Source organism: Sinohyriopsis cumingii, chromosome 6, assembly GCF_028554795.1.
Source record: "Sinohyriopsis cumingii isolate HCF-2022 chromosome 6, ASM2855479v2, whole genome shotgun sequence".
NCBI classification, from domain to species: Eukaryota; Metazoa; Mollusca; class Bivalvia; order Unionida; family Unionidae; genus Sinohyriopsis; species Sinohyriopsis cumingii.
The window spans coordinates 33,008,785-33,020,770 of record NC_142966.1 but is presented as its reverse complement, the minus strand read 5'-3'; the positions used below and the strand labels follow the sequence as shown (position 1 = coordinate 33,020,770).

At 36.3% G+C, this 11,986-nt stretch overlaps 3 non-coding genes across 3 annotated transcripts; 2 read left to right on the top strand and 1 right to left on the bottom strand.

The window, feature by feature from the left end:
* The first annotated feature begins 2,259 nt into the window (after positions 1 to 2,259).
* Trnat-ugu (transfer RNA threonine (anticodon UGU)) lies at positions 2,260 to 2,333 on the top strand. The gene has a single exon. It is a non-coding gene; the product is annotated as a tRNA-Thr (tRNA).
* Positions 2,334 to 4,234: 1,901 nt separating this feature from the next.
* On the top strand, positions 4,235 to 4,308 carry Trnat-ugu (transfer RNA threonine (anticodon UGU)). The gene has a single exon. It is a non-coding gene; the product is annotated as a tRNA-Thr (tRNA).
* Positions 4,309 to 11,912: 7,604 nt separating this feature from the next.
* Trnat-cgu (transfer RNA threonine (anticodon CGU)) lies at positions 11,913 to 11,986 on the bottom strand. The gene has a single exon. It is a non-coding gene; the product is annotated as a tRNA-Thr (tRNA).

Here is an 11,986-nt window from a genome sequence, read left to right as displayed (position 1 = left end):
ACTACGACGACCAGCGAGTATCTAATTATTTTGTAATTATGAGCTATTATTGCATATAGAAAGATGAGACGATGCAACATGCGGTGAGCACAACGTAAGGTAATCCACGCATTGGGATACAACAACGAATTAATGGATATAGGTTTTACAAGATTAACTCAAACCACAAGGCATAATGTAATCAATAAATGAAGTCAACGTGTATTAATTAGAACGTATATTACACATGATGTTCCCACTGTTCAAGGGACACTGTAAAACAAAAAGAAAACAAAAGAAAAAACTTCGATGAAAAATTACAATACATTTCATTTTTTCTACAACTGTACATTATAGCTGCGTCACGCCCGTGGAGTTTAGAATGAAAACTAACATGTCTTAGCTGACTGGCCTAATTAATATCAGGTCGATAAAACTTACCTACCTCTGATTACATAGGCTATATTTTCACTAGTTAGTAAATCCTTCATGGACATCTGACCCTAAGATATTTGTATGACTTTGCCAGTGGACAATGCTTCTATGAAGGCTTTAATTCCAGTTTAAGTCGAGTCCAATCTCGAGTTAGCGTGAAAATATTAGTATCATTTTCCAGTTGGCATTGTTGGCATTAAACCTTAAATCCAGCTTAACTCTAGTCCTATCTCGATTTATCGTGTGTATACACGTGCCATGTGAAATTGCTACTAAGTATTCCAAAATGATGAAGGCGCCCTGGAAAACATCGCTACGAATTAGTTGAAAACGATTTAGCAGTTCTGAAAAAGTACAAGTCTGAACAATTTTCTCTGTCAACAATGACATGATAGTTAGGTGATATCGGCACTGCGTACATCGGTAATTATGACTATGTAGGTAGAGTATGTTGGTTGGGTTCCATGATTGCTATCAATGTCTAATACTGCATGCTATAAGACAAACGAATAAAAGGAAAGCCCAGAGTAAGTCTTACATAATTTTTATTATTTGCAATTTCAGTTTTAAGAGGGATCTGCTTAAAGTCGAGTGCATAACATTGTTCCTGTTATATTTCAAAATTTCAAAAGTGCATGCACATGTTGGTTTTCTTTAATGACGTATCAGAACTGCATTGACAGTCATGAATTTCTCAAATTGTAAAAGAAAATTAAAGATACTAAGTGAAGAAATGTTTAATTTTTTCCAAAATATGAAGCCAGATTTCACTGTCAACTGTTCATTCGAAATGAAGCGTGCGATGATTCCAGTTATGGACTTATCTAATCGGTCCGAGACATGGGAAAGGACATCTGTAGTCTATCAGTCCATGTCATAGGAAAGGACAAATGTGGACTTCATTCAATGGAAACACATCTCTTCGATATAATTCAATAAGTGTTTTAACAATAATAATGTGAAAACAACTCTTTAAAAAAATGACGGAGTAACTAGTCGACTCCGAGTATTGCGCACAGAGAGAGACAGACAGACAGACAGAGACATAGAGGGGGATGGATCGAGGGAAGGAGAGACAGACTTTTCAGATGCCTCCTGAAGTTCTGAGTCACGATCACTGCGTACGTAAATCATAGAGGAGACATCTTTAGAAAGTATCTGGGACCCTTCGGGATGTAATGTTTTAAAATAGATGAACATTCTTATTCATCACATTTAAGTTTTATCTACGAAAACTTTTGATAACATTTTTAATTTTTATTGAACACGTAAAATATTCCTTGGTACCTCATGGTAACAATGACTTTTTGTACCAAGGAAATTAGAAAGCAAAGAAACTCAATGTTTAGTTTGCTTATTCTTGTCCAAACTGCAGACTCGTTTTCATTGTCACTAATAATGATAGTGTTGAAGGAAGACTGTTCTTACTCTCCGCGTGCATTAGTTTTACCCAGCAATTACACGTTTCCAACAAAATCATGGTTAAATTGCTTTGAGGAAAATTGACATTATGCACAGAAGACTGTATCAAGCAAGAACCAGCTGTATGAATGAAAAAACAACCTGCCCCTGCAGTTCGAATCGGTTTTCAATTGAATGATTGGATGCTCACAGTCGTGTGCTAGGTACAAAGTATCTGGGTTAATCTCCTGGCACCTCGAACTCATGTCGCTCTTAAATTCACTACGCATGCACAGAAGGTCGATGCGAAACAATATAATAGGAGCTGAATAAACAAACCAGAGCCCAAGCAGAAACAGTTTGCAGTTTTGTATTCGAGGGATCTGGAAATCACTTTCAAAATTAATTTTCATTCATCATATGTTTCAAGCATGAGACAATTACGGCTCCATAGCTCAGTTGGTTAGAGCGCCAGTCTTGTAAACTGGAGGTCGTGGGTTCGAATCCTACCGGAGCCTTTCGTTTTATTGAAGATCCGAGCGTTTTATTTGTTCAGAAGGTAGAATAGTCGAATCCCTCATGATAGGGAGATCAAGGCCCTCATTATCATTTTAATTCCATTTTGAATACAAAGTCACACACAGTCACAAAAAAATGTCTGCATGTTAGGAGTGAAGTAACACGATTTATTTTCTAAACAACCTATATCAAGGAGAAGATATCAAGACAATAGTTGTCGACAGGTTGATTGTATCACCGAACAGCTCTACGCCATGATGATCTATGAGCTCACCGTTTTGTTGTAATAGTATCCCCCTTGTTGCAAAATACATCTCAACTACTTTCAGTATTTTCATCTTAGTTGGATCAATCGACATAATTTTGCTAATAAGCCACATTTGCACGTATTTGTCGGACAATGTATTTTGTACCCGATGCATGACTGTCAACGATTTGCGATGAGGAAGTAACGGAAAAACCAACACAGGTTGCAATAATGCTATTGGCTGTGTTTAATAATCAATGTAATGTACCGTTTGGGGTCACACTATGATTTTTAAGGTACAGTTGCGATTTTGGTGATCAACGGTTTAAGCAGGAGGACGAGAATTCTGTATTCCCGTTGAATCTTTCTTTAGATTCTCGATGTTTATTTCGATTTATAAATGACATCCCGAGACATACTAGCTCTTATTAACAATGGTCATTTTATGAATGTTCATATCCAGTGTATTACAACTGTTAGTTACGTATGGGAAAAAAAAGAAACATTTGACAGGTCACACTCATGAAATCCAATGTGCTCTGTTCCCCTATCACTAATTTAAAAGCACCTGCCATCTAGCTAAGTTTTCAAATCTCAGTGCGTAGAATAATAATATCATTTGCCCATCATTGCACATACACTAGAACTGTTCTGGCTTAAGTATGTGCTGGATGTCCACATAATCATGTTAACAATTACATTATGTCTGTTATCTCGAATCAGATATTTAAAAAATAATATTGTTTTGTCTTTGCTTGAAATGCATGTATAATCTGATTTTCTGACTTATGTGGAGCTTCCAGATTAGATCTGTAATTTTATTAATTTGTACTGTACGTACAATTGCATGTCTTCAAATCGCAAACGACCGTGGCTGCTATGTTCCTTTTGTCAGTTACAGCTGGTTGGTCGCTCGATACAAATCTTATCACCAACAATAAGTGTATCCAACAGTTTATTTCGAATTGTATAAGCTGATCTATGTTAATAATTGAAATAGCTCTATGTCTCCATTTGATTCTCGCCTTTCTGCTTAAAGGTTCCGTTGCCAAGCGACAGATCCATTCTACACGTTCAAACTTCAACTGTCTTTGCGGATTCGTTTTTATTGTCATCAACAATGATCATGTTGAAGGAAGACTCTTTTCACTGTCTTTATTCTTTCCTTCTAGCAGCAATTATACCACTAACGCTTCGAGCATAATCATGGATAAATGAATGAAAAAAAACGCCATTAGGTTTCGTGTAAGTTTAGAACTGATGCTCAAAGTCATGTTGTAGGAACAAAGGATCAGGGTTAATCTCCTGGCACCTTGAACTCATGTCGCTCTTGAATTCACCACGCATGCACAGTTGCATCTTTGTATCGTTTGTAGCTGTTTGTTTTCTGATTCTTATTGTGTTTGCTTTGCATTATACTTTATTGTTGTTTCTAGTGTATATATGTTAAATGACGGTATTTTCTATTAAGCTTGATTCAAGTGTTGATTAAACAACACACGTTTGGTCGATGCGAGACTGAATTTAATATGAGATGAATATACAAACCAGAGCCCAAGCAGACACAGTTTGAAGTTTTGCTATTAGCGGGATCTGGAAATCACTTTCAAAATTATTTTTCATTTAACATATGTTTCAGGTATATGACAGCCGGGCTCCATAGCTCAGTTGGTTAGAGCGCCAGTCTTGTAAACTGGAGGTCGTGGGTTCGACTCCCACTGGAGCCTTTCTTTTTATTAAGGATCCGAGCGTTTTATTTGTGCTAACATATTTATTCAGAAAGTACAATAGTCGAATCCCTCATAATGGGAAGGTCAAGTTTTCAATTCACGATAATCATTTTCATTCCATTTTGAACACAAAGACACGCACACATACACATTATTTGTCTGCAGTTTAGTAGTAAAGTAACTCGGAGATTTATTTTCTAAACAACCTATATGAATATCAAGACAATAGTTGTCCACGGGTCGCATGGACCCCCAACAGCTAGCTGTTCGCCATGACGATCTATGAGCGCACCGTTTTCTCGGAATAATGTCTCCTTTGCTGTAAAATACACCTCAAACACTTTTTTTTAAATTTTACCTTTATCAATCAACAGAAAGTTTCCTGTTGAGCCTAACTTGCAAGTATTGATTTGATTACGTATTTTGTACCCGACGCACGACTGGCAAAGATTTATGATGAGGAAATAACGACAGTGTAGACCAACACGGGTTACAATAATGATATTGGCTGTATTTAATGATCAATGTATTGTGCTGTCTGGGGTCAGTGTAATGTACAGTCTGAGTTCACAATATGGTTTTTAAGGTACAGTTGCGACTTTGGTGTTCAAATGGCCTATTCACCAATCTCGTAAACAGCAGCACGAGAATTCTATATTTTTTCCTTGAATCTTTCTTTCGATTATCGAGGGTTAGTTGGTTTTATCGAGATTTTGTGTGTTGCAGGGTTGAACGTCATTTTTCAGCACAATATAGGCTATATGCATCGTGGCCAATATAACCAGTGGAGGGAGAACAGGCAAAACCCCCAAAAAGAACCACCGACCCTTGAGAAGCTACTGGCAAGCTTTCTCACTTACTCACGTTAGCCGAGCCTGAGAATCGAACCGACGCAGACAGAGGTTTTATCAAGAGTATTGTCTAATATTTCGACAAATTCGTTAGGCAAAATATTTAAATCGGACATGAGATGACGGAATTACAAAATACAAGTAAGGTCAGTTCAGTGTGTGTGTGATTTAGATTTTTAACGTAGCTTTAACGATTTTACAGTCATATCGCTACGATGTCTGCAGTGTGGCATTTTATAGTGATGTCTAGCACAGGGCATCATGCCGCATACATGTAGCATGATGTCCCAACCAGTCACATTATCATGACACGAGGTCGACCAGTCCTAACACTAACCTCTTAAATCTGAGCGCCTAGCGAGGCACCTGTTAGTATCACTTTTAGAAGACTTTGGTATGACTCGGCCGGGGTTCGAACCCACGACCTCCCGTATCCGGGGCGGACGCTCTAGCCATTAGGCCACCCGAGCACTCGTAAGGTCAACTGACGTCTTTACAGTTACGTTAGACAGTCGATGAGAAGCTGATTCTAAAAGAGAGATATGTCTCACCATGAGTACAGCAAACTTATCTGCCGCGAAAATTTTATAAACTTCAAATTTTATGATGTAGATCTCTCCTCACTAATTGTCATGGTTTTTGTGATCATTGGTAATTTTGAAAGTTACCAATAGAATCCATATCTAGTAATTGTCAGATCGATAGAAATGATTCCGGGTACTGATGAGGTTGATTGTTTAATTTCATCCTTAATCATTTCGTTTCAAGGGTGAAGCCTAAATACGCATGGGTACTCGTGTCTTCGACCTGCAAAGGAGGAACAACAGATGAGTGAGAACACAAAAACCACAGGTAACGATAGCATCAGTTGGATTTAACTGGTCGAGATAAATTTACGAATGAACTGCATATGTTCGCAAATGAGTGTTGTGCCATCAAGAGGCCTGTATAATTTACTCTTTTGTTTTAAAAAATCACATCTCATTAATGTTAATAATAGCATACTATGGTACATGATAATTGAATACTTTCCTTCACTTCACCATATTTTGGAAGCAAAACTTGCACTTTGCCAAAACAGATTATAAATATTTCTTATTAACTATATGTCGTTATTTTGAAGAATTGAATCCGAAAGACCAGTATTTGTTAATCTCTCTCTCTCTCTCTCTCTCTCACACACACACACACACACACACACACACTTAAGGTGGAATTGGGGATATTTCCTGCAGCATCTCCCAGTATTACCAATAGCAGTAGTAGTGGTAGTAACAGCACTAGCTGGCAATATATTTTTAACTCTTGTGTTTTCTTGTTTTCATTTTGTTTTGAAGTTGAAAAGGGGGAGATTATGTGTTACTCAGTCATTCTGTAGTCATGGAGTTGTAACTATAAATCTTTTCTAATATTCAACAGTTGTGGGTTGTTCAAAATTATATTTTCAATTATAGTAATGATATCTATTTTTGCAAGTTCAGCAAAGGTGAATCGATTTTAACACAAAATTTTATTCAAGACGTTGTTTCTTTATTAATAAGTCTAATGTATCAATTAAAATGACACTAATAATAACTTTAAAATCACAAGAGTAAATAAATCCAGGGACTGAAGTTGAAGGAGAAATTAATTAATTCTGCTCATCAGAATCTAAGATAAAATGCTAAGACATAAGCAAATAACCAGGATGAGGGTCAGAAGTTTGTTTCTGGAACATTCTAAGTCGAAAACTAGAATTCATGTATCAGTAAATAGCCTATTTAAAAATTATAAATATCTCCAGAATCAAAATCACTATGCACTTTTCAAGGACAAAACCAAAGTCCTGAATTCAATTACAAGTAAACGTTTTTTTTTTCTTCATAGAAAACTACATTCGCCAGGTTATTCCAAACTCCTACTCTCAATTACGGACAAATGTCAAGAACACATTAAAAATTGAACACTTGTTATCAAAATATATCAGTATTATAAAGTTCTGAAACAATTGCCAATTCAAATGTCTCCAACTATTCTCCTTTCATTTGTGGGGTTCTCAAAATAAATAACAGCCAAACTAAGCCACTGGTAAGTTCAAATTGCATGTGTCAATATGCTAATCCAATGATAATTTCAAATTGCGTGTGTCAATATACTAACCCACTGATAATTTCGAAATTCCATTTGTCAGTATGCTAATTCACTGATAATTTCACATTCCATCTGTCAGTGCAAATCCAATGATAATTTTAAATTCCATCTGTCAGTATGCTGTTGTTGTTGTTGTTGTTGTTGTTGTAGGGCTTAACGCCATTTTTCAGCACAAGATAGGCTATACATGGCGGCCAGTATTAATGGTGGAGAAAGAACCCGGAAAACCCCCGGAAAGAACCACCGACCCACGAGAAGCTACTGGCAAGCTTTCTCACATAACCACATTGGCCGAATCCGAGACACGAACCGACGCAGACAGAGGTGAGATGGCAGTGATCCGTAACGGTGAGCGCTTTAGACCACTCGGCCACTCGGGGCCCCCTGTCAGTATGCTAATCCAATGATAATTTCGAATTCCATCTGTCATTATGTTAATCCACTGGTAATTTAAAATTCCATCTGTCAGTGCGAATTCAATGATAATTTCAAATTCCATCTGTCAATATACTAATCCAATGATAATTTCAAATTCCATATGTCAATATGCTAATCCAATGATAATTTCAAATTCCATCTGTCAATATGCTAATCCACTGATATTTTCAAACTTCCATCTGTCAATATGCGGGTCCGCGAGCGGCTGAGTGGTCTAAAGCGCTCTCCGTTACGGATCACTGCCATCTCACGTCTGTCTGCGTGGGTTAGAGTCTCGGATTCAGCCAATGTGGGTAGTGAGAAAGCTTGCCAGTGGCTTCTCGTGGGTCGGTGGTTCTATCCGGGGTTTTCCTGGGTTCTTCCTCCACCATTAATACTGGCCACCATGTATAGCCTATGGTGTGGTGAAAAATGGCGTTAAACCCTAAAACAACAACAACAACAACAACTGTCAATCTGCTGATCCAATCATAATTTCAAATTACGTATGTCAATACACCAACGTCTTTAGCACAGACTCTCAGCTGCAAAATATACTATTTTTGTACCAATACACTCGTGTGGATACAATACAATGAACGGCACGTTTCACGTATCCATGATGAGAGAAATATATGTCTTGTCTTGTCTCTGTGAACTCAGGCGTGTAACTAAATCAAGATAATGCAGCAAAACCATACATGAGATTAGCTGTACTTGATATGATCGAATAATGGGCACGAGATGCTTGGGGTTGTGACGGAATGGGTGGAGATTGCCCATAACTAGCGCTTCTTCGCACATTGCATTACCCCCACAAAGTATACACTCCGTGAATATATATTATCATTCTGCCAAAACAAAATATTTGAAAACAATTCAGTAAAGTCATACAGCGATTGAGTCAATATTCCCGTGATCTTTGGTTTATAGTTTTAGAACACGTGTGCCAAATAAGGATATATTAACAAAGAGTCCTTTAAAATTCTAGAACCTTTACCTTATGTATACGATTTGTATTGTTCAATCATCTATTTGGCTACATAAATTGAAATGAGCACAACGGAAACCATACACTGTATTTATTTATAATAGACATAAAATGCCTGCACTCCATTGTTTACATTACTTCACTACAAACGGATCAATCCAAAACATTCCCATGCTATTTCAAAACAACCAGTCAACGTCGGCTTATGTATACAGATGGCGTTATCACTAAGGGCCATGTGCTATCGAATACTGCACAAAACCGTCGGCTTTATAAAAATAAGCTGATTTGTAAAACGCGAAAGGAAATCATCTATGTCAATAAGAAGTAAAAACAGTCCAAGGAATACATATTTTGAATGAAAATATCTATTACATAGGATAATTACCTGTCCTAGAACGGGAATAAGAAAGGTAAAAACATTTAGGAAAATTGGGATGAGCGAGATTAAGAGAAAGCTCGAACATCAAAATACAAAATAGTATACACAGAAAGAGATGCCACCAGGAGTTTCGTACTCCGACCCATTGCTTGGTAACCAGGACACAAAGAAAGAAAGAAAAAAAGAAAGAAACAAGGAAGAAAATAAAGAAAGAAAATAAAGAAGGAAAGTACGAAAGAGAAAGAAAGACATATATATATATATATATATATATATATATATATATATATATATATATATATATATATCCACAAGTGTACAAAATCTCATATGATCATTGGAGGTTGCTGATGAAAACAAACTTGAAATATAAATAAAATATTGATTTTCCTTTTAAAGTTAATACTCAGTTCATTACCAAGCCATCCAAAGGTTCCATATATTTTCGAACGTGTCCCCTACATGACATTGTCAGGTTCTGGCGCCCTCAACTTCGGCTGACCCATATAGAGACAGGATACAAAGTGATGTTTGTACAATATTATTGTCGTGAAAGTTCAAACCAAATGCAAAGGATTTAATAGCAAGCTATAATCTGTTAAATATCAATTTAATTTACCTACTCCATTAACACCAGTTGAACATAATTATAATTTAGACCCGTCTGCATGTCTGTATTATGTATAGATTATGCATCCTTATAGGGTAGTCATTCGTTTTCAATATCCTTTTCTGTTTAACATGATAGCTCATTTTATTCTACGACATACAAACGAATTCTTTCTTCGATAATTAATTAACTGTACAACTGACTGATTGCACAAATATTCCTTTGGGAAGAAAAGTTTTGTCTGATTTTAATATTCGTGAATGTACCCATTGTGAAATTCTTTGTGTAAAGCTAATGATAGTGTTAATGTCATAATGTTTGCTATTATTATACACCTAATCTAATATATATTTTTTTATTTCCTCCACGTTCAGTTTAAGTTGCAAATCGTTTCGTTATGGTTTGATCATATCGCTGTTTATTCTTGTTTTCGGTAGTTATGTAATGTCGTGATTATACCATTCCCTTAAAAAGTCCCCAAGAATAACTCACTATCTTTGCTAGAAAATCTAGCTAACATCTTGACACAAATGGCCTTAAATATGGTTATATGTATGTCTTATTTTAATGTGTATCAAAGTTATGGAATGAGGGAAAAATATCACGGAGAAACTATGCCAAGGACTTTGTGATACATCAACGATAGTTTCAAACCCAAAGTCGGTATTTAGGCATGTACTTTGTCTGACACAATCTATTGCCGACTTCAATGTTAGCAATCATGTATGAACAAAATCGAAATAGCATCAAACGATCAAAGGTCTTACATACAGAAGACCTGACTTTTATTGCAGAAAATCCGTTCTTTGAAGTTCTATAAAGGACACGGACTTGGCTTGAATGTGAACCATAATTGAACCTTTCCCAGGATTCGTATGGATCATAAAAGGATCTTAGAGGGATCAGATGACACTGAAATTTGGCCCCGTATACTTTTATGAAATATTATTTCTTCACATAGGTAAATAACACTTCTTTGTTTTCACCTTGCTGATTTGACCATTGTGAACGTGGTTCTGATTGTTGAATGATGTTCGTGTTTTGGATGTTAAAAAAAAGATAAGAGAATAATTCTAATCACAGGGTTTTGAAGGTCACAAAAAGAGTGAGATATTAGAAACAGCAGTATACAAAATAAAATTAGGTCGTTCAAGATTTCAAGTTAAAGGGATTTTCCGCATTTAAGGGGATTACATGTCCGTTAATTATCCACCCAGCTACAAGACGAGTTTATGCCATTATTTAATGTGTGATTCGGCAACAGATGATTGACCCCACTTTAGACGAAGATAAAATAGTATTCTATAAAACTTTAGTCGTTAGTCACGATTATAAATGGAGTGATGCATCTCCACACGGTGTAGTTAGCATCCATCGAGATGCCGACACAATTAAAACGGTTTGATCATTCAAAAGCATAAAACAATGGCTCCAGAGGGATTCAAATTTCGACCTCCATTTTACGAGACCGATGCTCTAACCATCTGAGCTATGGAGCCACCTTAAATTATTGATCATAAAGTGTATTACTGACGTGTTAACTTTACAGTGAATTAAGCAGCAATCTTTGCCTGACATGGGTAACACTTATCAATTGAACTAATAATACGCTATTTTCTGCAGCTGATACATTATTGAGAATAATGCAGTGTTCTCTTAATACACATGGACTTAAGCATACACGTGAACACTCAATGTATTAACGAATATATTAATTCACCTTTTTACCGGTTGCATCTTCGCTATTTTCAGATCCCACGAAATATACAATATCAATATCCTGGACTTTGATACCATCGATCAGGAAGATCTTGTTGTTTGAAATTTTAGTGACTTTGTATGTCTCATGCATGCCGAAATTGTTAATATTAATTTATCTTTATATCAAACAAGGCTTTACTAGCAATGTACATCGTCTTAAATGAAATATTCCTAAACATACATCCTATTAAGTTAGTTTATTTATGAAGTAAATGAAAACTGAAGCTGTCACCCCGTTCTTGTAACTGAAACGTGATAATTGAACCATTAAGGATACATCAAGCACAAAGCCACAAAAGCATTATGTTAAAAAAAAAAAAAAAAAAAAACATTCTGTCAAAAATTTGTCAAGATTTTCAATCGCGTGATTCGGTTTGATGTATCTATACCCAGTGCGTTTAGAAGCCATCGAGAACTCTAAAACTGAGGATGATTTCATTATTTAAAGTTGAAAAACATTGGCTCCAGAGGGAATCGAACTCTCGACCTCCAATTTACGATACTGGCGCTCTAACCAACTGAGCTATGGAGCC